Raw genomic sequence first — 27,792 nt, 5'->3', positions numbered from 1 at the left:
GATCTCATAATTTTGAACCCTGATCAATGAAAGGAGAGCGTCACATAGAAAACTTTCACGATATTTGATTTTAAAGGACAGTTTTATTGTGGATCTTCCATGAAATCGCGTCTCATATCCACAATCCTCTTATCCCAAAGCAGAGATCTTTCCAGTGCCCCTTGTTGCCAAATTAATGCAGAGAAAACCATTATTAAGTTTGCCATTTCAGTTGTAATGCCAGTTAAGTTTTAAATAATTTTTAAATTTTGGGGAGATGAGAGGTGAGGTTGATGGAGGGGACCCAGGTATTTAGAACTCCCCCTTTCATTTTTTAAGTAAGTGGCAGAGAAGATGTATAGCCTTTATTAATCCTCTGCAGGTTTTACATTTTTGTTTTAGTTTTATTATCAACATGATATACGAGAGGGTACAATAGGATGGTACAGTAAAGTTGTCCCCATCAGCAATGGGCAAACTACAACCCACTAGGAAGTTCTATCTGATCCACTGTTATAATTTAAATTAAACATATAGAAATTTTATAGATATTAGAAATACTATATTTATAGAAAAATATAGATTTAAGTTTAAACTTTGTAAATATAGATCTTTATTGAGTTTTATAATAAATTATATTGAGCCCCCACCCCCATTTTGGAGGGACCTCCCCGTGCTGCTCTTAAAAAAATTGTCCATCCTGATCTACAGAATGAATGAAGCAGCGATAAATCAGTCGCAAGAAGGAATATTGCTTATACAGAGCGAATCGAGAAGAGTTACAAAATTTGAACAGGCAATAGAGAAGAGATTAAAGTATTCCTTTTTAATAATTCGTCATTTAATATATACAGACTCAAACTCATAGGAAACACATAAAAGGGTAAGAAAATGTATTGCGACCACAAAATGTTATCAGTAAAAATACACAGAATCAAACAGCATTTAGTAAATTGAAAGAAAACTAGCCATAAAGCACTTGTAAAAGTGTAACGAAAGGACTAGCAATCCTGGACAGCTGATAAAGAAAACTAAAGGAAATACATGTCCACAATTTAACAGTAAAAGCAAATTTTGTGTTTACGAAATCAGCAGATTCTTAACTTAAAAGAAAGTCTTCAAAATAATTTAATGAAAACGTTCATCTTTTTATTACGTGAGGATTGTCAATGCCCTTGCTTTTATCCTATTAACACGACTTTTCTTAAGTCCAAACGAATTTGACGCACATTTCGAATCAGAAATAGGTGGGCGATCCTATTAATTGCAAAAACTATGTAGTATGAAACGTGATCTTTTTGATTCTGAAAATCTGTTTTTCGACATATTGAGACATTATTATTTTTATGACAAATTTTTTTTAATGAAAGAATTGTAATAAATGTGACAATATTGTGAACGGATATCAGCCTTTCTTGGAAAATTTTAAATTGTATTACATAAAACATTGAACTGTAATGCTTGACTAAATTAATAATAGATGCTCAAAAAACATTTAAATGAATATTATTGAAGATTGGTTTTCATTTTAGCACAATTTAAACGTTTCATTAATTGAAAATAAATATTTAATTTTTATGAATTGTTTTTACATTTTTTTATGTTATACTTGATTGTGCATATATTAGTATTCAAAGTTAAGAGCCATATTAGTTTTCTTTGTCTAGGAAGGCCAAGTACAGACCCTCAAGATGGTTATAAGAAACGTTTTTGTGACATGTATGTTTGTTGCACATTTACACTGTTCGAACCAACACTGCAGCTCACCGAGAGGATTTTGAAAAATTCTTCCTTATTTATTTCAGAATTTATAAAACTACTTTATTTATGATTTTTTTTTTTTTGCTGTTTTGAATAATGATTTTATATTTCAGAAAATTATTGAACGATTATTAGCTAAAATTTTATAGTTGCATCTAATAGTAGAAAATTCACCTATTATAACTATTTTTGAATGAAATTTGAGGTATACTTAAAAATCTAATATCGTGTGTAGAGAATTTTTCTAAAGGCAGTATCTGTTTTCGGAAATAATTACGGATGAATATAGAAATCCTTCTTAATATTCTTGATATTCGTTATGTCTAGGGTCATGCTTCAATTAAAATCCTGGTAAAATGATCAGTTACATTTACATCAGCAGAATTTAGTTTTTGAGTTTTAGATATTCTTTGATCCTTTCTCTTCAATAATATTTATAACCCGGATGGAAGTCAAAGAATAACTATTTAAGTTAAACAAATCTGAACCTCATGAAACAGGTTTCAGGAGAAACAATTTTGTTTCAAAGTCAGTATGAAATTCGATATATTAAAGACATTTAATATACATTTCACGTATTAAGTATTAAGGAGCGTGACAAAACATCATAAACAAAATTCTAAGGTTCACTTTCGAAACTCTGTCCGTCAATGTAAAATTCAAAACTTCTAAGCGACAACAATATATGTATAGCAAATTCTTTTCATGAATTTTGCTATTTCAGAATGAACAACCCAGAATTGCTGTTTTATATGGAAATACGCCATGACGCAAATATTCACCATTGGGCAAGCCAAATTTTGAATTCCACTTGGGTTTTCTTCAGCAGGGGAAAAAAAAATTGCCCGAGTCCATCTGGTATTGCCACTTCGCAGTACAAAGTTTTTTCATCCTCGCCTTCACCTGTATATTTTGGCCGCAGGAAGAAGACCAAGGTTACTGAGATTCAGTCAACACAAGGGAAGTATGCAAACAGTTTAAGAAGGCCGCGCACTTCTGTGAGCTAACAATGCGGTGAAACACCTCGGTGGACAGATACGGTCTTTCTGTTCTACTGCTGGGCGTTGTTACAACATAAGCAGTTGGCAAGAGGCGAGAGAGTAAGTAATTAAGACAAAAAAAGAAAGTTTTTTCAAGGACAAACGGCGGAGAAATCGTGACTGCCAAAGAAATGGTTGTAACCCGTAATTTAATAGTTTTAATTGTGGTTCTAGGCATGTGGTTTCGGTTTCGGATACAAGACACCGCACGTTTACGTAATCACTATCCGGTTACATATTATAAGGATGTGATTGGTCAAAAGGCAAGGAAAAAAAAAGGAAAGGAAAAACATTAAAAAAGTATGAGTTAATAATTAACGAGCAGAAATAATTATCAAAACTACACCCATTTGATTTTTATATTCATTTCAAAATATTTATAAAAGTAAGAAATATCAATAGTATATGATTTTCCCAAGAAGCATATGATTTCCCAATGTATTTTACAGTGTACTTCCCTAATGTATGAGAAATCAATAGCATATGATTTCCAATGTAGTACTTTAAGAAGTACATTGTCATGGCAAATTCAAATGCATGCATATAGAACTACTAATATGAGAGAAAAGACAATACGTTATTGTAAATATACCTCACTAGTTAGGATTGCAATACCGGACCAAAATTTCAATACCAGTATTCGGTATTTTTTAGATCTTAATACCGGGATACCGGTTTTAATACCGATATTATAAATTTTAGAAAAAGAAAGAAAACACAGGTGTTTCTTTGTTTTATTTGCCAGTTTTGTTAGAGAGTGTAAATATCACAAAAAATAATTTGTAACTTATAAATTATAATAGTATATAATCACAAAAAAGTAAAGAAACATCTTATTTATTTAAATCACAAAAAAAGTGTAAATATCACTATTCAGTCTGTGGTACTATTACAAATTTTTGAAATGTGATCTTAAAAAACATAATGCATCAATTGCACTGTCATTAAGCCTGAAAAGTAATTTTGTGTAAAAATTACCAGCTGTCGAAAACGCTCTTTCGGCATCTACGCTATTTATTGGTACTGTTAGCAATGCGCGATATACTTTTTCCAAGTATTTACCTCTAAATCCCTCATCTTCAAATAAATCAATTTCTCGTCGGATGGTTTTGGATATAGCTGATTTCTGTATTGTATTTTGGTTCGTTGAAATTTTTTTATTTATCGCTAATTCTAATTTTTGTTCAAGAGACAATTCCTTTTCACTATCGACAGTAGTGACATCATAATCTTCGATAATTGAACCGAGTTCTGAATGTGGATAGATTTGTGGGGAAAAAAAATTTAAGAAACTTTACTCTAACATAATCATATTCGAATTGGCTATTTTCTTTTCTTCTTTTCATTTTCATTTTTAAAATCATTAGAATTATGTAAATATCATAAGATATTTTCTATTTCGGTATGCCTTTCTTCTGTGCGAATTTTCAATGTAATATATAATTCTTCAGATACTAATGTGTGTTGTTCTTTCAGTGACTTCAACATGAAATTTATTGTTGCATTAGCTGTTAATAAATTAGAATCTCTCCGAAATAATGCCTCAATAGTCAGTTTTATTAGAAGTAGAGCTGATATAGTTCTAGATATTAAGTCGAATTCACTATCTGAAAAATTAATTTACAGATTTAAGTCGATTATTGCCTTTTGAATTGGATTTCTCAGTTTCAAAAATCGTTCCATCATTAGGAGTAAACTGTTCCAACGTGTTTTAGAATCTAATATTAAGATATATTCTGTTTTATTTTCAGTTAGTATATATTTTAGTAATATGTCCTTTTTATAGGGGAACGTTTAAATATTTTAACAATTTTTCGAACTTTATAAATTATAGGAAGCAATTCTTGATAGGTTAATATTTCATCCTCATTAGCAATATCTTCTTCAACAATTACATTGTCATTATCTTCATTGTCAATATCACTCTCACTCTTACTCTTTCCAAAGTTGGAATCCGAAGTTTCTATATCCACAGTATTTGGATTCTTCTGTTTTTTATATTTTTGATATACATCTATTACTCCTAATTGAATTCCATGTGCATAGCACAACTGCTGATTTGCACCAATCAATTTTCCAACTTTTTTCATAATTGTTGCTCCATCAGTCGTTATGGATACAATATTTTCTTTCAGGGATAATCCATCTTTCGCTAATTTAGATTTAAGCAATTAATTAAGCCATTAATTAGCTAATTAATTTCGCCCGTAAGGGAGACATAAAAACAAAAACGTATACTATATTGCTATGTTCGCGATACCTGAACATATAGTGGAGAAAATTTTAAAAATTTCTAGTAAATACCGAAAAACCGGTATTTAAACTTGTGAATATCGGTATTACAAAATTGTACAAATGGCTCAAAATACCGGTATTCGGTATCCCGGTATACCGGTATTGCAATCCCTACTCACTAGCCATAAATTAGCAAACATTTTTTAATGGTGAATGGACCTTTGCGACATATCTCGGACACATGATGGCTTTTTATTTTTATTTACAGATCTTTCATTGGCATGACTCAATTGGCGTTTCATTGTTTGTAGCATCAGTCACATTGGTAGAATATGAAGCTTCATTTTGTGTACGAGATTCAGAAGTAGAAAAAGTTTTTGGAACTTGGGACCTCATTTTTCTGATGAATATTTCTCTGTAATTTTTCATCTTTCCCAAATAGAGTGTCGAGGAATGTGTAGAAAGAAAAAAAGAATTTCCATTTTTCTCTCCTCTGTAGGAAATTCTTACCGTGTAATAAATTGTAGAAATTCTTTTTCTGTAAAAGCTGAAGAAGTTGAGAAAATCTAGCCCTCTCCAAAAAAAAAAAAAAAAAAAAACTATGGATTTACAGAAGAATCACATCCTGATGTTATATTTGAATCTAAACATACGAAGAAGCGAAAAGCTGGTGCTAATTGTTTCTTCTCCACACATGCATCTCTTTGATGATACAGAAATACGGCGATTACGAACTGTTAGTCTCAGTATGAAATTATGTCCAGTATGTGTATTTCTTTTTCAATTTTATCCAGCTTAACTACCTGTAAGTCGCGTCCAATAATGCACTAATTAGAATCCTCGACTGCTTATCGGAATACAAGAACGTCATGGATTAATGTTCAGAAAATCTAATCATCTCAATATAGAATCTTGCGTAGAAAAGCTTGTCTTACATGCTTTTTTTTTGCTCATGCTTTTATGACAACAATTACCAAATATAGCTGTTACTGCGTGATGAAAACATTTAAATTTATATAATTTTAAATTCGTCCATCGTAATATGAATAATTATTTTTGTTGATATTAAAATGAGTCATTATTTTTATTTAAATTAGGTTATATTAGATCTTGTATTAGTTACTAATGAATCTAAAAAATAATTTTTTTGAGTGTGAAGTTGATTATTGTTTATTTTTATTTAATTTTCGGATTTATAATCTAGTTTTAAAAAGGTTGAGGGAAGCAAAAAATGTTAATCCATGAATGTTGTATTGTTCAAAAAGGGCTGAAAATACTAACTAAACAGAGATAATATTTTAAAATTATAAACGAATTAAATTTTAACAATTAATTTATTTTTCATGAAATAATTATGTTTTATTAATAACTTAAACGGCTAGTTAGTTTGCAAAAAAATGCATTCAGCTCTCTTTTAAAACTTCCAAGATTTTTAAATCTTCCAAAAAAAAACACATAAAAATAAAAATTCTGTTTTGGAAAATTTCGAGAGTAATAATTTCAACAGTACAGTAATAATTCGTACAGTAATAATTTTAATGGATAAATTAGTGATAATATATTTGTGTAATGTTACTAATCCATTCACAAGGGTCTTAGTAACCGGAAATTTTCTCAGAATTACTAAAAAGAATGACGCGTTATGAAATGCAATGATTCCAAATATAATCATAGCAATCAAAATATTTTTATGCCCTCTTGTACTCTTGTAAGGTACATAATAAGTAAGTATTATAATACTCAAAAAGTTTAAGCTTTAGATTTGGGTTTGGATGATGTCTCTAAACAATAATGAAAAATTTTTTAACGAATTTTAAAATTTTTCTGAGAAGGAAAAAAAAAAGACATCATTGAAAATATGTTTTTTCCCCCTGTAATTCAATAACTCTAAACTGGAAAGAGAAAAGTAAGAAATTCATTCGAAACTTTTCCACCAAAAATTTTAGATCAAATTTGCACTAAATCGTTCTTTACTATGTGATGGAATGAATAACAAAATGCGCCATATCGTGCAAGTAGAAATACAAGAAAGAAAAAAAAGGGGACGCTCCCGCTGCTTTATTAACATCTTGAGAGAATCAAATCTCTATTTTTGATTATATTGCTCTTTTCACAGCGTCGTCGAATGCAGCAACTCTATTAACTCATCCATTGCCCGTGAAAGTTACTTCTTTTGTTACAAGGAAAATCGCCAATTTGACAAGTTGAAAAATGGGATTAGTAATCATTCATTCTGCGTGTTGTAGTTTCGATTTGTATTTTCCAATGTCTTACAATTTTCAAACTTCATTTGCGACAAATATTGAAAGTGTTTATTTTAACAAAAAACTGTCATCGCATATGGAAAATGTAAATCTTCCGTCCATAAATACAGAAAATACTCACAAGGGGAGGTCGTGGGGTTGAAATCTGAGATCGGGATGAGATTTACTATTAATGGTAGCATACATTTAGAATGTTCATTCATGAAAATATTAAAACGCAATGACCAGCCAATTTCGAGAAAATGGTCCTCAAACTTTTGATAAAGCTTATATACTGATAACTTGACTCCCGTTCCGATGATCCCGATGGCATGGTTGTCTAGGTAACCGTCTCGTATACGGAAGGTGAGAGTTCGAACCTGGCTAGAAATTTTTTTCTTTTTTAATAACTTTTATTCAATTTAAAATTTATAAATACTCTTAATTAATATGTCTTTAATTTTTTTCTTCCAAAATAAATATTTATTATCGAAATACATAATAATAACATTAAAACTTTAAAAGAAAAAATTATAAATACAGATGCACTTTTTAAAAAAATAAAATTATTTAAATTTAATTAATTATTTACAGATAGTTTTAATTAATATGATACTTATTTTTATTGTTTATTCTTTTAATGTTAAGAATAAATGTTTATTCTTTTAATACTTGAATTATAATTTAATGTTTAAAGAAAAAATAATTGAAAACGTAACATTAATGGCTACAGATAATTGAACTTGCTTGCATCATTTTCAAACAATTAATTTTCAAATTCTTGGATTTTAATTATAATAAATTGTTAATTCTAACTCAACGAAGTTGTATTTATATCAAAAATTGAAAGGAGCAGCTGACATTTGTTAAATATGTAAGCAAATTTTCCCAACTGCAGTAATGAAAAGAAAGCAGATGGTAGGCAGATGGTTCAAAACTTATTAAGGGTATACAAAATTCTTATTTCGAACATGATCAAGAAATCATTTGTCATCACTAATTTTTAATAAGATGATAAGGTATGTATTGTACTTTCCCAACTTTCTGATGAAAGAGAGATATTTTTAAATGCGAATGAAGTTGTTTTCTCATTGCTCTCTTAAAGAAACCTTGCTCTTGTGGACAATCATCATTTATCAGTTGTGCAAGATATCGAAATATATTTTGTTTCCAATGTTTTTACTATAGTTTCTATTCTGGTTCTTGTATATAATCGAAAGTAAATGTAATAGGATAACTTATTACTATTTTTTAAATTATTAAATTACAATTTAAGTATTAAAATAATAAACATTTATACTTGCATAAATATAAGCACCGTATTAATTAAAACTATCTGTAAATAGTTAATTAAATTTAAATAATTTTATTTTGTTTAAAAAATGCATCTGTATTTATAATTTTTTCTTTTAAAATTTTAATGTTATCATTATGTATTTCGATAATAAATATTTATTTTGGATGAAAAAAAAACAAAAACATATTAATGAAGAGTATTTGTAAATTTGAATTGAATAAAAGTTATTTAAAAAGAAAAAAATTCTTAGCCAGGTTCGAACCCTGACCTTCCGCACACCAGACGATTACCTAGACAACCATACCATCGGAATCATTGGAACGGGACTCAAGTTGTCAGTATATAAGCTTTACCAAAAGTTTGTGGACCATTTTCTCGAAATCGACTGGCCATTGCGTTTTAATGTTTTCATGAACATTCTGAATGAAAACTATCATTATACTAAATCTCATCCCGATCTCAGATTTCAACCCCGTACCCTTCCCTTGTCAGAAACAATGTATTGTCTATCGTTGTCGTAATCATTTTTCGAGATGACTTTAGATGATAAGTCTAGATAGTAAGCATTCGGAACTGGTTGATTTTTTTTTCTTTTTTCAAAGACAATTAGAGGGATGCCAGTGCGTCTTCAAAAGGAGAAATACGACCTTGAAATGAAAATATTTCTTCGAAAAATTCAGTTAAAGCACCTGTTATTAAATGCGTATTTCATTATATTCGGAATGCTAATCTCTGCTGTCGATACTTCCTCCATGCACTTAACGAAGCAAAGAAGAAACTGCCTTAAAAGGTTACATTTAACTAGCAGATAAAATAATGACATCCAGAAGTTTAAAAAAAAACATTCCCATTTGAAACGTATAATAAATTTCATGCTTGAAAATATATGCATACAAAAACCATACAATGTACCATTTAGCTAATTATTTCTGAGAAATTGCCAAGCAGCTAAATGGCATAAATAGACCTTTTTATTTGAGAATGACTCTTAGATCCAATTCAATAATAACTTTTTATTCGAAAGTAATTGGGATATGGCAAAAGAAAGCATTAAAATGGTTTCTGGGCTTTAAATTTTTATGATTTGTGACATTAAATTAGAATTATAAAGGTGTTTCTAGTTCAAGTTATCTTGAGTAAGCAAACTCGTCTCTCAGTACCCTCCCTTCTTCTGGTTCTCAAAACTTAGGTAAGATTTGTTGAGCAGAAATCTTTCTGTTTGTCCATCGCATATACAAATTAAATTCGAGGTATGTCTGAAGAAATATCCGACCTTTGACCAGAAAAAAATATATTACGTACGTGAAGAAATTGAGACCCCTATCACTTTCAAAGCAGGCCCCTTGCGCCTTCACACGTTTATCCCACCGATCCTTCCTCTGCCGAAAACATTCCTGGGCGGCTTCTTATGGAATGAAATTCATCTCGTTGTTTGCATTACCTCTGCTCTACTCTCAAAACAGGATTTTTTCAACGGCTTCTTCAATTTCGGAAACTTCCAGAAATCGCAAGGAGCCATATCTGGAAATTAGAGAGGTTGAGAGACGACTGGAATTCCGTGTTTCGCCAAAAAAAGTCTGTTTCAGTCATCTTGAGAGAATTCAACAGTCCGATAAAAATTTATAAGAAAACCTTACTCAACGTCCAGCTGGCAGCGATTGACGCACTCGAATATATAGAAAAATATTCAAGAATGCGCATTAAGTTTCTTCTTCCACTGTGCTCGGAGGCTCCGCTCTAGCATCATTACCGTACTCAGGAAAATTCATTGTCGGATACTTTTTAGACAGCCCTCGTAACATTAAAAAATTCCAATTGGCTACATAAATAAAATTTAGCATATGGTTTTATCGCTATGATTTTAGATCTCTCTATGTCTGAACCAATTTTGTTAACTATTTGACTATTTGTCTGTCTGTCTATCTAATGTATGTGAATACAATACTCAAAAACAAAAGAAGACGTCACTGCTGCATATGCCTATAAAATTTTAGACCCGATCGAACAAAAGAAAGAGGTCCAAAATCTACATTCGATTTATCTACATTTTATTGCAAAGCTTAACTTGAGAAGTCCCACAACGTTTAGTTATAAGGGAAAGTTGGGAAGAGGAAAGGTATCAAGATCGTGCCCCTCTCCCCCTTTTGGCCAATGGAACATTTTTTAACATTCTTTTCTATCAGATATCAACAAAGAAGACTGTGTTATTGCCACGATTAAAAAAAAAACAGTATTTGATCATTTGACTGAATCTGAGTGTGCACTTATGAGTGGTGAATGAATTATAGTAGCGTGAGATAACTTTCTTATTAAATTGCAGCTTTAAGTACAAAAAACATGCTTTCTGTATGATATTATCTATGTTTTGTATTAATGTCACTATACAAAAGAATGACTTTCTTGAATGTTTCAGCTCAAAACAATGTTTCAACTCAAACACATTGAAATTACTTTACAAGTAATTATTCTGTCCAGTTTACATAACGGAATATAAATTTTTGGGCTTATTGATTGTTAAAAAGATTCAGGAAATCTAGAAAAAGCATTGGAATTGAGGAAATATAAAATAATTAGCTTGATATTTAGAAATTTTATGTAAGGGAAATTCGTTGAGCTGTCAAACGAGTTTGTTAAGCATGACAATAAAGTAACTTTATTTTGTGAACATATTTTCTTTAATATGTTCTGCATTTTGTATCCATATTATGAAAATTTTATATTTTATTGCATACTTCTTTTTTCAATCAATTATTTTCTTAGCACTTGTCTCTTATAATTAGCACGTATTTTTATTATCTCGACCTAACTCGCTTTTTAAGTATTATTCCGCAACTACAGGGTTATTACTGTATATGAAATTTTATTTGCAGTTGCCAAAAACATATTAATATTTGTGTTTGAGATTCAATGGTCAATTTACATACTAATACTAGGAATTCAGTGGATATTTTTTGCTTGATGTTTCATTTTTGATTACGGAATTCCAAAAATTCATTTTGGCTGAGTTCTCGAATAAAGATGAATTTTAACCATCGCATCCTTATCTTTCTGTAAACTTAGGTGAACAAAATTCCAAGATTACTTAGGAAACTACCGAATTTTGTCTATTATTCCAAATTACAAAGCTCTGAGAATGTGTTCCTAATTAAATAACTCGTATTGAAAAAAGTTTATAAGATTTGTATTTTTAAACACATTTTGAAAAATACTAATTTTAAATGAAAAATAAATTCAAAGAAAAATATCTGCTTCGTAACTTTTGCTGAACATATATTCTGACAAGATTTAGAGGGATACGTCTAATTTTAAGGTCTTGCTCTGGATTAAAAAAAATTCTAAATTTGAATTAATCACTCTATTTTTATTGATCAGTAAATAGATCAGTAAGAAAAGAAAGCTTAGATTTCACATTTTAAGAAATTAGTTTCTGAAGAATTCTACGTTCCAACCTATACTATGCATAGAATAACGGTCATCCAAATATGATTAATCTAAAGGATACAAAGGAAAATTTTAAAAAGTAAAATCAAAATATTTTACTTTTTTTTCTTCTTTTCATTTTTTGTCTGACATTGATAATTAACTATTTCATTGTTTCTGAACTATTGTTAACTGTTCCTTGTTAACTATTTCTGTTTCTTTCATTCATTTATTTACGTATTTTTTAGATTTCTCTCTCTAGAATCATATTCTGCAAAATAATCTTGATACCTCAACTTTTAAATAAATAAATAGACGTTTCTATCTTCTGTGATCAAATCAGACCGATTTATGAAGATTTTATATATCAGTTTTAGAACAATCACCTTTTTCATAATCATAGGCCAATCGCTGTCGATCAACCCTGGCAAAAGATTGACGATGAAGTGATCTAAAATCCCCAGTTTTTATAGAAGAGTGATATTAAAATTTCACAAATTAGTCAGTTTTGGTGATTGATTTAGTTAATTGGAGTTTAACAATTTTTATTTAAAATATTATTGTCTTTATAATATTTTGTTAAATATGATTGAAAGGGCAGAGTACCTATGTAAAAATTTAAAATTTGTAATTCATCGAAGTATTTATTGACTCAAGTTACACAAAATATAATTATAGTTCATTTAGACCATTTTGTTAGCATATGTATGCCCCAAATAAGCTAATGGGCACTTATTAGAGTGATTATCTTATACATATTAAACTATTTTTGCCTTAAATGAAACTGTTTTATTGAATTAATAACATAAATATTGTAAAAGATCATAGAAAACTTTTCCTCCATTTACTTTTTAGAAAATATATTTCAATTTATTATTTTTTTTAACTTCATACAGACACGTACTGAAAATTACACTCTTTATATTGAATTTGCAATAAAAGGTGATTTGTTTTTTTAATTTGAACTTCTGTTAATGTGATGGCAACACGCTGATAAAATGCTAATTTTTTCCCATTGACGTGCTCGTGCATATTATTAAACTTTATTTTTATTTTGTGCGAAATAAATTGGTGGAAAATATGGTTAAAATATTTCTTTAAAAAATCGTTAAAAATCGAAACTTAATTTATAGGTTGGTATCATTGGTATCATTAAAGGGTTCACTTTTTGAGTTCTAACTTGATGCAAAACCAATTTTGTGCTGTAATATTTTCGGAAATTATAGCGGAAAAATGCTGAAATTTCGCTTAATTTTTAATTAATTAAAATTCCAATTAAAAATTTTAAAAAATCGCTCCAATGTGCATGTTCTGGGCCTCCAAGATATACACATGCCAAATTTAATAGCTGTAGGTCGAATGGTCTGGTCTGTAGAACGACAACACACATACACACACACACATATTGAGCTGTATTATAAGTATAGATTATACTTTGCATATTTCTTTAAAAATTATTAAAAAATTATCTTTTTTTAAAAGCTATTTAAAAAAATTTCAAATGAAATTATCATCTATCGAAAATCCTGTATCCATTTGGGACATCTTATTTTTTTCCCGAAAAATTATGGGATTTAAAAATTATTTTGAAAAATTAATACTATAATTTAAATAAAAATTAAATTTTAGAAAATTAGAAGATTTTTTCTCAGTAGAATATTTTAGATCAAAACATCTTAATATTAAAAAGCATAAATTAAAATGCGGACATGAAAGCATTTTCTTCCATGTTTATAAATAAAATGCATACTGGTTGAAAACAAATTACGATGCCCCTATATTTACGTTTTTATGAAAGGTCAGATAAACAAGGAAAAATATTTTTAAAAATCCATATTTTCAAGTTCACAATAAAATATCTGGCAAATCTAAAAATTTCTCGGAGGCCCTTCTGCAGCGAGTTCGCAAATTGTACAGACTAAGTCTATGACAAAGGATACCGACGTGTTCTGATTGGTTTAAGCCTTGGCATCTTTTTGGCAATGTTTTGCTCTCATAATAGTGTAGTTTTCGCTTATTTGGCTCAAACCTTGTACCTTTCATTAGTTTTATGGAAGATACGAGTGAATATCAACACGATCTAATTTTTATTAATATAATTGTTTTCTCTAATTATTACTAGTAATACTACTAATACTAATTAATAATAATAAATATTACTAATAATACTAGTAATAAAAGTAACTAATGTTGTTTATGCACAGAAGTATAAAAACTAAATGAAAGTAATTACTCAACATATGATGCAACAAAAAAAATTCTTATTTTTTTATGATTTTCGTGCCTTTATTAGATAATTTATGCAGTCAGTGAAACTTGTTGCTGAACGGTTGTTACTTTCCCATCAAATACATATGGGAAGATGATTACTTAATGCCCAAAACGTATAAATATGTAAGCTTTAACGGGATATGTGATTTCGTAGCTAATTTTTTTAGTTATATCAAAATCATATTAAGAAGAAATACACACAAAAAATAATTTTAATAAATTGTAATTTTTATATTTCCTGAATTTAGGTTTCAGGATTGGATCTTTTCCGCTGTATATGTGTTCCAGATTAATATTACATGTAAACCGTAAAAAATAGGGGGGGGGGATAAATTCGCAAATTTTATTGATTTTTATAAAAATATATTTCGGTATGGCATCTTTTTGGCAAAAGATTGCCAAAAAGATGCCAAGGCTTAAACCAATCAGAGCACGTCGGTATCCTTTACCATAGACTTAGTCTGTACAATTTGCGAACTCGCTTTTCTGCATATCTTATATCTTCAAGGAAGGTTCATTATCCTCAGTGTTGTATATCAATAACAATAAAATCAAGTGGTAGTTGTTGTTTTTTTTAAAAATTATGTAGATACACGGTTGATTGGAATTATATTGTTCAGTTAATAACTTTAAAGCGCAATTTGAATAAAGATCATTTTCTGATAAGAATAACAATAAAGTCTCATGCAAGGAAACGTCAAGAATTGGAACAATTCATTTTGATCATTTATTAGTTCTCTCACGGTTGAAAAATTATGTGTTAGATTTTACTATTCCTTCGTATTTTCACTTCAGTTTTATTGGCGTAGCATAGTCAACACCATGGCTCTTAAGCCAATAAAATCCAAAAAATTTCCAAACTTCAGATTTAAAAGCCAAAATTGTACTTCTGATAAGAAGTACAATAATTGTATTCTGATAAGAATAACAATAAAGTCTCATGCAAGGAAACGTCAAGAATTTGAACAATTCATTTTGATCATTTAGTAGTTCTCTCACGGTTGAAAAATGATGTGTTAGATTTTACTATTCCTTCGTATTTTCACTTCAGTTTTATTGGCGTAGCATAGTCAACACCATGGCTCTTGTGCCAATAAAATCCAAAAAATTTCCAAACTTCAGATTTAAAAGCCAAAATTGTACTTCTGATAAGAAGTACAATAATTGTATTCTGATAAGAATAACAATAAAGTCTCATGCAAGGAAACGTCAAGAATTGGAACAATTCATTTTGATCATTTATTAGTTCTCTCACGGTTGAAAAATTATGTGTTAGATTTTACTATTCCTTCGTATTTTCACTTCAGTTTTATTGGCGTAGCATAGTCAACACCATGGCTCTTAAGCCAATAAAATCCAAAAAATTTCCAAACTTCAGATTTAAAAGCCAAAATTGTACTTCTGATAAGAAGTACAATAATTGTATTCTGATAAGAATAACAATAAAGTCTCATGCAAGGAAACGTCAAGAATTGGAACAATTCATTTTGATCATTTATTAGTTCTCTCACGGTTGAAAAATTATGTGTTAGATTTTACTATTCCTTCGTATTTTCACTTCAGTTTTATTGGCGTAGCATAGTCAACACCATGGCTCTTGTGCCAATAAAATCCAAAAAATTTCCAAACTTCAGATTTAAAAGCCAAAATTGTACTTCTGATAAGAAGTACAATAATTGTATTCTGATAAGAATAACAATAAAGTCTCATGCAAGGAAACGTCAAGAATTGGAACAATTCATTTTGATCATTTATTAGTTCTCTCACGGTTGAAAAATTATGTGTTAGATTTTACTATTCCTTCGTATTTTCACTTCAGTTTTATTGGCGTAGCATAGTCAACACCATGGCTCTTAAGCCAATAAAATCCAAAAAATTTCCAAACTTCAGATTTAAAAGCCAAAATTGTACTTCTGATAAGAAGTACAATAATTGTATTCTGATAAGAATAACAATAAAGTCTCATGCAAGGAAACGTCAAGAATTGGAACAATTCATTTTGATCATTTATTAGTTCTCTCACGGTTGAAAAATGATGTGTTAGATTTTACTATTCCTTCGTATTTTCACTTCAGTTTTATTGGCGTAGCATAGTCAACACCATGGCTCTTGTGCCAATAAAATCCAAAAAATTTCCAAACTTCAGATTTAAAAGCCAAAATTGTACTTCTGATAAGAAGTACAATAATTGTATTCTGATAAGAATAACAATAAAGTCTCATGCAAGGAAACGTCAAGAATTGGAACAATTCATTTTGATCATTTATTAGTTCTCTCACGGTTGAAAAATTATGTGTTAGATTTTACTATTCCTTCGTATTTTCACTTCAGTTTTATTGGCGTAGCATAGTCAACACCATGGCTCTTGTGCCAATAAAATCCAAAAAATTTCCAAACTTCAGATTTAAAAGCCAAAATTGTACTTCTGATAAGAAGTACAATAATTGTATTCTGATAAGAATAACAATAAAGTCTCATGCAAGGAAACGTCAAGAATTGGAACAATTCATTTTGATCATTTATTAGTTCTCTCACGGTTGAAAAATTATGTGTTAGATTTTACTATTCCTTCGTATTTTCACTTCAGTTTTATTGGCGTAGCATAGTCAACACCATGGCTCTTAAGCCAATAAAATCCAAAAAATTTCCAAACTTCAGATTTAAAAGCCAAAATTGTACTTCTGATAAGAAGTACAATAATTGTATTCTGATAAGAATAACAATAAAGTCTCATGCAAGGAAACGTCAAGAATTGGAACAATTCATTTTGATCATTTATTAGTTCTCTCACGGTTGAAAAATTATGTGTTAGATTTTACTATTCCTTCGTATTTTCACTTCAGTTTTATTGGCGTAGCATAGTCAACACCATGGCTCTTAAGCCAATAAAATCCAAAAAATTTCCAAACTTCAGATTTAAAAGCCAAAATTGTACTTCTGATAAGAAGTACAATAATTGTATTCTGATAAGAATAACAATAAAGTCTCATGCAAGGAAACGTCAAGAATTGGAACAATTCATTTTGATCATTTATTAGTTCTCTCACGGTTGAAAAATGATGTGTTAGATTTTACTATTCCTTCGTATTTTCACTTCAGTTTTATTGGCGTAGCATAGTCAACACCATGGCTCTTGTGCCAATAAAATCCAAAAAATTTCCAAACTTCAGATTTAAAAGCCAAAATTGTACTTCTGATAAGAAGTACAATAATTGTATTCTGATAAGAATAACAATAAAGTCTCATGCAAGGAAACGTCAAGAATTGGAACAATTCATTTTGATCATTTATTAGTTCTCTCACGGTTGAAAAATTATGTGTTAGATTTTACTATTCCTTCGTATTTTCACTTCAGTTTTATTGGCGTAGCATAGTCAACACCATGGCTCTTGTGCCAATAAAATCCAAAAAATTTCCAAACTTCAGATTTAAAAGCCAAAATTGTACTTCTGATAAGAAGTACAATAATTGTATTCTGATAAGAATAACAATAAAGTCTCATGCAAGGAAACGTCAAGAATTGGAACAATTCATTTTGATCATTTATTAGTTCTCTCACGGTTGAAAAATTATGTGTTAGATTTTACTATTCCTTCGTATTTTCACTTCAGTTTTATTGGCGTAGCATAGTCAACACCATGGCTCTTAAGCCAATAAAATCCAAAAAATTTCCAAACTTCAGATTTAAAAGCCAAAATTGTACTTCTGATAAGAAGTACAATAATTGTATTCTGATAAGAATAACAATAAAGTCTCATGCAAGGAAACGTCAAGAATTGGAACAATTCATTTTGATCATTTATTAGTTCTCTCACGGTTGAAAAATGATGTGTTAGATTTTACTATTCCTTCGTATTTTCACTTCAGTTTTATTGGCGTAGCATAGTCAACACCATGGCTCTTGTGCCAATAAAATCCAAAAAATTTCCAAACTTCAGATTTAAAAGCCAAAATTGTACTTCTGATAAGAAGTACAATAATTGTATTCTGATAAGAATAACAATAAAGTCTCATGCAAGGAAACGTCAAGAATTGGAACAATTCATTTTGATCATTTATTAGTTCTCTCACGGTTGAAAAATTATGTGTTAGATTTTACTATTCCTTCGTATTTTCACTTCAGTTTTATTGGCGTAGCATAGTCAACACCATGGCTCTTAAGCCAATAAAATCCAAAAAATTTCCAAACTTCAGATTTAAAAGCCAAAATTGTACTTCTGATAAGAATAACAATAAAGTCTCATGCAAGGAAACGTCAAGAATTTGAACAATTCATTTTGATCATTTAGTAGTTCTCTCACGGTTGAAAAATGATGTGTTAGATTTTACTATTCCTTCGTATTTTCACTTCAGTTTTATTGGCGTAGCATAGTCAACACCATGGCTCTTGTGCCAATAAAATCCAAAAAATTTCCAAACTTCAGATTTAAAAGCCAAAATTGTACTTCTGATAAGAAGTACAATAATTGTATTCTGATAAGAATAACAATAAAGTCTCATGCAAGGAAACGTCAAGAATTTGAACAATTCATTTTGATCATTTAGTAGTTCTCTCACGGTTGAAAAATGATGTGTTAGATTTTACTATTCCCTCGTATTTTAACTTCAGTTTTATTGGAGTAGCATAATCAACACCATGGCTCTTGTGCCAATAAAATCCAAAAAATTTCCAAACTTCAGATTTAAAAGCCAAAATTCTTTGTTTTCAATTTATTATATGAGACATTCATAAGTTGCGTTTAATTTTTTCTCTTGGATTTAATTTTAAAGCATAAAAATTTTACAAACAGACTGTCAAATCATTCAGCTTCGAGAGTTCAATGGGTCTTCACGTTTTAGATGTCCCTAATGTGTGTGTGTGTGTGTGTAACGATTTGTCTATGTTATCTTATTAACACAATAACTAGAACAATTTTGATTGTATTTTAATCGGTTTGGGATAGGTTGTTTGTGCTATAAAAATCTTAAATGAATTCGTAGATGGATCATCTACCTAATTTCCCTACATCTTCTTTAAGGTAAAAGACAAGAAAATAAATTAAATTAGACTAATTAGTCTCTCATTAAAACGAAACGTTTTTTTTCAGTAAGATTTTCGATAACTGCAATTGCTTAGAAGTTATGGACTAAAAAATGATTATCTTTCATTAACCTTAACTTTGACTATTTTTAATACCAACAATTTATGTTGCCAGTTTTGAAAAAAAATGAAATAAAACTTCTATTTTGAAATTATTTAAATTGTTAAATGTACATGGATTAAAGTTTAATAGCATGAATGAAACTAATTAAATAAACATGTCACCAAGTGCTGATGTCATACAATGTATCAAATAAAATAATTTTTTATTTATGTTTGTCATAGTTGTTGAATTTTTATATTTATACTAGCTGCATTTCGCTTGCTCAACCAGAATATTGACTTTCTTGACTGCTAAACTCTAAGTATGAAATGGATTTATTTGAAATTTCACTTTGCTATATAGTAAGACTACACTCAGGCAGTTATAAAATTCAGTAACTCAAGCATGCGCAGAAGAAAGAATGCGCATGTGCCGAGAGAGAGGACAATAGCAAGTTCTTGCCTCGATGGGACAAGTACTTGCAATTGTACAGTTTCTGAGCATGCGCAGTCTTACTGGATGGTTTGCTACTAGCTGAGTGTAAATCCATTTTTAATTTAATAAATTCAGTAAAATAAAAATTATTACAAGTGAAAATTATAAAGTGCATATATTATGAAATAAAAGTGAAAGTGAAATTTCAATGTCTAAACAATGCAATTTTTTATCTTGATTTTAGCTCAGACGAAATGGAAATGAAATTTTTGTATGGAAATGAAATTTTTGCCATTAAATTGGAAATGTTTTGAATTTTAGATAGCGTAAAAATAAATATTATGATATTATATTTTAGGAAAATGTACCTAAAAAATATTAAAGACGTTTAATTTTTACTTAATTTGCACATCAATTAACTTTCGGAAAAATGGATAATAATCTCTCTTTGCTTTTATAATCGAATCTTTCAAATTTCATCAGTATCGAACAAAAACTGTATATTTGTATAAAAAAAAGCACACGACAACCATTTTTATGTAAATACATATAAATGAAACGTAAATCCGAAGAGACCAACACATTTTCATTGCTTTATCTTTTGATGTAGGTGGTTTTTCTTCATCTTGAATTTGGAGGGGGGGGATAACATCACTATGTAAATTAATCTGCCAAAGTAACTATCTACATTTATTAGATGTTAAATGTAAAGCGCATGTCAATTTCGACCTTGTCATTATATTTCTATACTATCATAGAGTTGTATTTTTTTAAAGTATATACGTCAATGATGGTAACCTTTAACCTAAGACATCTGAACTTAGATCATCAAATGTCATTCGGAAAAGTTTCAGAGATTGGACTTAAAAAAGAAAACTCTCCTTTTATTAACCATAAGAACATTTGGAAACTTTTGTAAGTATTACCAGAAAAAAAAGGAGGAGTATTTTCAGCTGTCAAAGAAATCTCAATCATACAGAAATAAGGGGATAGATGCTGCGCATTTCATGCACTTGATGGCCTCGGTGGCAAAAAGGTAAAGAAGATTTTAAAGACCATATTTAAATTTTGTTTTTTTTTAAACCGGTTTTTGTATTTCATTTTGAACAATGGATAAAGCTATATCATTTAAAATAAATAGCAGATAATATAGCTAAAGCGAGCAAAATTCTAGTATTAAAATAAGCACTTTTGGATAATTTTCAAAGTAAGAGAATAAAATAATTATGGCGATCCATACATCTAACTTCATATTTGGCATTTTGGACAAAGCAGTTCAATGATGGAAATAAGTTCAAAAGAAAAGATATAAAGATGTATTGTATAAACAAAATGCTACTTGAGCATACTAGCAATTAAGTGGGTTACTGCAGCGAGTTCGCAAATTGTACAGACTAAGTCTATGGCAAAGGATACCGACGTGCTCTGATGGGTTTAAGTCTTGGCATCTTGGCATTTTTTTGGCAATGTTTTGCACTCATAATAGTGTAGTTTTCGCTTATTTAGCTCAAACCTTGTACCTTTCATTAGTTTTATGGAAGATACGAGTTAATATCAACACGATCTAATTTTTATTAATATAATTTTTTTCTCTAAATATTACTAGTAATACTACTAATACTAATTAATAATAATAATAATAATAAATATTACTAATAATACTAGTAATACAAGTAACTAATGTTGTTTATGAACAGAAGTATAAAAACTAAATGAAAGTAATTACTCAACATATAATGCAGCAATTAAATAATTCTTATTCTTCTATGATTTCCATACCTTTATTAGATAGTTTATACAGTCATTGAAACTTGTTGCTGAACGTTTGTTACTTTCCCATCAACTACATATGGGGAGATGATTACTTAATGGCCAAAACGTATAAATATGTAAGCTTTAACGGAATATGGGATTTCGTAGCTAATTTTTTTAGTTATATAAAAAGAATATTAAGAAGAAACACACATAAAAAATATTTTTAATAAATTCCAATTTTTATATTTCCTGAATTTAGGTTTCAGGATTTGATCTTTTCTGCTGTATATGTGTTCCAGATTAATATTACATGTAAACCGTAAAAAATAGGAAGGCGGGTATAAATTCACAAATTTTATTTATTTTTATAAAAATATATTTCGGTATGGCATTTTTTTGGCAAAACATTGCCAAAAAGATGCCAAGATGCCAAGGCTTAAACCCATCAGAGCACGTCGGTATCCTTTGCCATAGACTTAGTCTGCACAATTTGCGAACTCGCGTTAATGCACGTCAGAGAAATATGAATCTGAGGACGATAGCTGTTCCGACCTGTCACTGTGCTGCCCTCTTGCGGCAAAGTGAAAAACACTTCAGTGTATCGTGTAGCGTTAGCGAGTGTGTGTGCGGTAGCAAGGCTGCGCCTGCTAACCAATGATGGCCAGAATAAAGGAAAAAGAGTCCAAAATTATTCTTGTGTTGTGATTTTTTAATGATGTGAGAGCTATCGACGTAAATTTAGTGCTTGTGTATTCATATGGTCCGTCTCGGAGGAGTGGAAATAGCGATCAGCGATGGATTACGTTTTTTTTTGTGAGTGAAAATATGCGAAGTGGATTAGCGTAGGCTTAGGAAACGAAAGTTGTAGCTTGAGTGGCGTTTTCTGTTTCTGTTCTCTGTGTTTTCGCGTTTTCTCTCGTCCCAATTCTCAAGGATAATTATTGTGGGTAAGTGTTCAATTACTTAAATTTTCATTATGTCTTTGTCTAGTTTGAAGAAAGACGAATTAAAGAGTTTGTGTACGGAATTAAATATTAAATTTGCATCTTCCGCTAAAGTTGTAGATTTGATAAGTATAATTGAGAATAGTGACATTTATAAGCAAAAAATTGAGGTTGTGAAAAATTTAATTAAAGAGATTTCAGACGAAAGAAGTAAAAATTCGGATCAAGCCGAAAACGAAAGGCGTTCATTAGAACAAAAATTGGAGATTGAAAGGCTTTCGCTTTTGCGTGTAGAGAAAGAAATAGAGCTTTTAAAGCTCAAATCCTCATCGTGTGAGCTTAGAGATAATGAACAGAGTTTTAGTTTAGAGAATTTAATTAAGAGTATCAAAGTTTTGACGATTCCTGTTCCCAAAAATGCTGAATGTTTTAATCTCCTTTTCAATTCGCTCGAAAAAGCTTTCAAAACAAAAGCAGTTAGTGATAAATTTAAAGCGGAAATTCTATTAAATCTTTTAGGGGATAGAATTGGCAATTTAATGGTTTATATCAAAGAAGAAGAATTGAGTGACTATGAAAAAATTAAATCTATTGTCTTAAAACAATTTCAACCAACTTATCAAGAATGTCTAAAACAATTTAAAAGTGCAGTAAAATTGCCAACAGAAAATTATGTGCAATTTGCTTCAAGAGTTAGATCTGTTTTTGAGTATTACATTCAACTTCGTAATGTGAATGATTTTTCTAAATTGTGTGAGTTAATGGTTCCTGATCAGATTTTTAGCACTCTTCCTCAAGATTTAAAAAGTCATATCAGTATTAAACAAGGAGAATCTGTTTTTAATGTGCAGGAATTAAGTAGAGAATGTGATTTATTTGTGGCTTCTAAAACCGGAACCAAAACCGAGTTTTCCCGCGCATTCGTTACGAATAAAAATGAGCAAAGGAATTTCGGTAAAGGAAATTTTGAGAATCGTAATAAAAATGTTTCTAAAGTGTTCTTATCGAATACTAATTCTAAATGCGTTATGTGCCAGAACAACCACTCAATATTTAAATGTCAGGAATTTCAAAAACTTTCTGTTAGTGATAGAGTTGCATTTGTGAAATCCCAAAACTTATGTTTTAAATGCCTCTCACCAATGTGCAATGTGAAAAAGTGTTCTGCAAGAAATTGCTTTTGTAATAAACCTCATAATAGGTTACTTCATTATCCTAGAGAGTTTGATCATTTCAGTGGGAGTGGTAAAACCGAAACTAGTACCATAGTTAATAAAAGGGAAAGTTCAACTTTACACCCGGAAGTTAATTCCTTTTATCCAACTTCTTGCGCAACGAATGAAAATGTGCAATCGACATTTTCAGCTACGAGTACGGTTGAAAATAAACAAATGAGAACTGTATTGTTAAGCACGGCTAAATTTTATATTCGAGATAAATTTGGGAATCTGCAATGTGTTAGAGGGTTGCTGGATGTAGGAAGTCAGTCCGATATTATGACTTCGGAGTGTGCAAACAGATTAGGGTTAAAACAAGAAAAAATAAATGTAACAATTTCATGTTTAAATAATTCCTCAATGACTGTTACCAAATTTATTAAAGCTGAAATTTCAAATGCTGATAAGAGCTTTAAGCAAAATTTTGAGTTTCTTGTTGTAGATAAAATCACTGAGTTAACCCCAATTAAATATTTAAGTGTTAAAGAACAAATTCCTTCTAATATTAATTTGGCTGATAATTTTATGGTTCCCCAAAAAGTTGATTGTCTCCTAGGTGCTAAATCGTTCTATCATTTGTTGAGGCCAGAAAAGATCTACTCATCAAATGCAGAGTTGTTTTTTCAAAATAGTGTTTTTGGATTTTTGGCTTGCGGTAGTGTAATGGAATTTGATTCCCCAAAAATTCATTGTGGGTTAATTATTGATGAAGATTTAAACAATACCATGAAAAAATTCTGGGAACTAGAAACTGTTGAGTTAGAGACCCCTAAATCCCATGAGGCAAAAATCGCTGAGGAACATTTTGTTAAAACTCATTATAGAGAGCCTAGTGGAAAATATGTAGTCACAATCCCACTTAAAGAGGAACCTAGTTGTTTAGGCGAGTTTAAAAGTATAGCATTAAAAAGATTAAATTCACTTTGGAGTAAACTATCTCGTGATAAAACTTATTTAAAATTGTATGAAGAATTTATTAATGAGTATGAAAAGTTGGGACATATGAGAGACGTGACGCATGAGACAGAACCAGAAAGAGTGTATTACATGCCCCATCATGGAGTATGTAGACCAGAGAAAATGACCACTAAGCTTCGTGTTGTATTTAATGCCTCTAGTAAAACTACGAATGGAAATTCATTCAATAGCTTGCAAATTAATGGGGGAATTGTGCAGGAGGACTTAATTTCAATTATGATGCGATTCCGCAAACATCCATATGCATTTATTGCGGACATTGAAAAAATGTATAGGATGATTTACATTCATCCCAGTCAGCGAAACCTACAAAGAATACTTTGGAAGGACAGTGAGTTTGGTTCAGTGAAAAAGTTTGAACTGTCGACAATTACTTATGGTACTACTAGCGCCCCATTTTTAGCTACTCGAACGCTAATTCAAATTGCAAGGGATGAGGGACACAATTTTCCCCTTGCAGCACCCGTTGTTGAGAAAGATTTTTATGTGGACGATGTGCTATCTGGTGCTAAGACTTTACCCGTATGCATAGAGATGCAACAGCAGCTGACTTCCATGTTAAAACGAGCTGGCATGAACTTGCATAAATGGCGAGGCAATCATCCTCAGTTGTCTACCACTTCTGGATGCAACTACGACTTTGCAGACTGTGATAACAAAACTTTAGGTGTCACGTGGGACCATACTAATGACTGTTTTTGTTTTAAGGTGTCCATAACTTCAACGGATGTTCATACTAAACGAACAGTTCTATCCACAATAGCCAAGTTATTTGACCCTCTGGGCCTCCTTGGTCCTGTGATTTCACTAGCGAAAATCTTTCTACAAAAATTGTGGCTTCTGAATCTTCAATGGGATGATCAGCTTCCTCCTGAAAATCACAGTGAATGGGAGAAGTTTTCAACCGAGTTACAGTGCATTAACAACATCAAGGTGAGCAGATGTATTCTTCCATTTTCCGACGTCGAAGCTATAGAGCTTCATGGTTTCAGCGACGCTTCTGAAGCTGCCTTTGGAGCTGTTGTGTACTGCAAATCCCAAACACCTGCTGGTGAGGTTGTTGTCAAGATGGTGGCCAGTAAATCCAGAGTGGCTCCACTGAAGAAGCTCACGATCCCGAGATTGGAGCTCTGCGCTGCTGTGCTGCTGGTGAAATTGATGCAGCGTATCCAGTCGGCTCTTCGACTGAAAGTGTCCAATATCTATTACTGGAGCGATAGTATGATTGTGCTGTCATGGATTAAAAAAGAGACGTCCCAGTTAAAAACCTTCGTGGCAAACCGTGTAGCCACACTTCAAGACCTTTCGTGTCAGGAGCAGTGGAGACATGTTTCATCAGGTGATAATCCAGCTGATCTTATCAGTCGTGGTGCAAATCCGTCCAAAATGCTCAAGAGTAACTTGTGGTGGGAAGGCCCTGCCTTTCTAAAAGACAGTGAGTATCCGTGCAGAGAAATCTCTGACACTGTGATAAAGGACGATGTAGACTGTGAACTCAAAAAAGTTGACTGTGAAAGTGTTTTAGTTACTACATTGAACAATTCATGTGTTACTGATATTCTTAATTGTAGTAATAGTTATACTAAAATATTGCATGTAATAAGTTATGTTTTCTGATTTCTCCACAACTTGAGGAGTCCAACTGAAAGGAGACTGGGTCCCTTGAAAACAGAGGAAATTAGGAAGGCTGAAACCTTCATAATAAAGGAAATCCAGAGTAGGGAATTTTCGGAAGAGTTAAGGTGTTTAAATAAAAATAAACCTGTTCTTGGCAAAAGTATGTCATCGGATGAAAGATTTAATATTATTATGGATTGATGAAAATTGTACAACTTTTGATTCTGTTTCACCATTATGGTAATGTGATAGAACTGCTGTTTTATGGAAATTATTCTGTTATAGCAATTTTGTGAAATTTTTATATATTAACTGTTAAACTGCTTCATAGTATTGCATAAGAAATTGTGATTTAAATTAATGCAGCTATTTATATCAAACTCATGTGAAAATTGAATATGAGATTAATATCTGTTAGTAATATATAGAAAAAAATATTTTGTTATGCATATTACTTACTTTATTAAATATTTTCTATTCTCTAGCTTTGTCCAAGTGGAAGGTAGAAAAAGATAATGTAAAAATCAATGAGTTAGTGCTTCTTAAAGATGAAAACCTACCCCCTCAAAAATGGGCATTAGGTAGAATAATTGAGTGTTATCTGGATGAAGATAAAAGGGTCAGAGTCGTAAAAGTTAAAACTCAATCTGGAGTTTATAAAAGAGCCATTTCAAAAATTTGTATTTTACCTATTGATGTGTAATCTTATATTAGTGTTCTTTATTGTGTGATTAATGTTATTACCTTGTAATGTGTAGTGTTTAAAATCTGAATTTGTGTGTTTTTATTCAGCATTGTGCATTGAATTGTGATATTTCATAGTTTTTCCTTGTGTGTGTGTGTTGACAACATTATGTCAAGGCGGGCGGTATGTTCCGACCTGTCACTGTGCTGCCCCCTTGCGGCAAAGTGAAAAACACTTCAGTGTATCGTGTAGCGTTAGCGAGTGGTGTGCGGTAGCAAGGCTGCGCCTGCTAACCAATGATGGCCAGAATAAAGGAAAAAGAGTCCAAAATTATTCTTGTGTTGTGATTTTTTAATGATGTGAGAGCTATCGACGTAAATTTAGTGCTTGTGTATTCAATAGCGATTGGTTGTGTCTTGATTATTTTTTACACCAGCATTTTTCAAAAGCTTGTTGACAAACGTGCGTTTTAACAACGAATTTTTTGCGAGAAGCTATTGGATATTTTTCCAGTTTTTCTGCCAATAAAAGTAGAAATATTGTGTAGTTTTACTTTAAAGCCTCCAGGAAAGCTACTTATTCCTATGTATTGAAGCTGTCAGACTTTTATCTCAGATGATACCAAAGAAATTATAACTTAGGTGAAGAAAGAGGCCATTGCTTCATTTTAGCATTGAATCTAGAAAATAAATATGCCTAGAAATGCAAGGCAAAATGAGATTAACAGCATAAAAGTACTAATAAAATTTAAAAAAATTACATGATTGATAATTTTAAAAACGTATTTATGCT

General features: G+C 30.6%; 2 long non-coding RNA genes across 2 annotated transcripts in view; one reads left to right on the top strand and one right to left on the bottom strand.

Moving 5' to 3' along the window:
* LOC129962654 (uncharacterized) overlaps window positions 1-27,792 on the top strand; it is a 47,545-nt gene that overhangs the window by 12,137 nt on the left and 7,616 nt on the right. The gene's annotated exons all lie outside the window — the stretch shown is intronic.
* Window positions 1-27,792, bottom strand: part of LOC129962653 (uncharacterized) — an 84,900-nt gene that overhangs the window by 56,342 nt on the left and 766 nt on the right. The window lies entirely within an intron of this gene.

Source organism: Argiope bruennichi, chromosome 3, assembly GCF_947563725.1.
Source record: "Argiope bruennichi chromosome 3, qqArgBrue1.1, whole genome shotgun sequence".
Taxonomy (NCBI): domain Eukaryota; kingdom Metazoa; phylum Arthropoda; class Arachnida; order Araneae; family Araneidae; genus Argiope; species Argiope bruennichi.
This window is presented reverse-complemented; position numbering and strand designations above follow the sequence as displayed.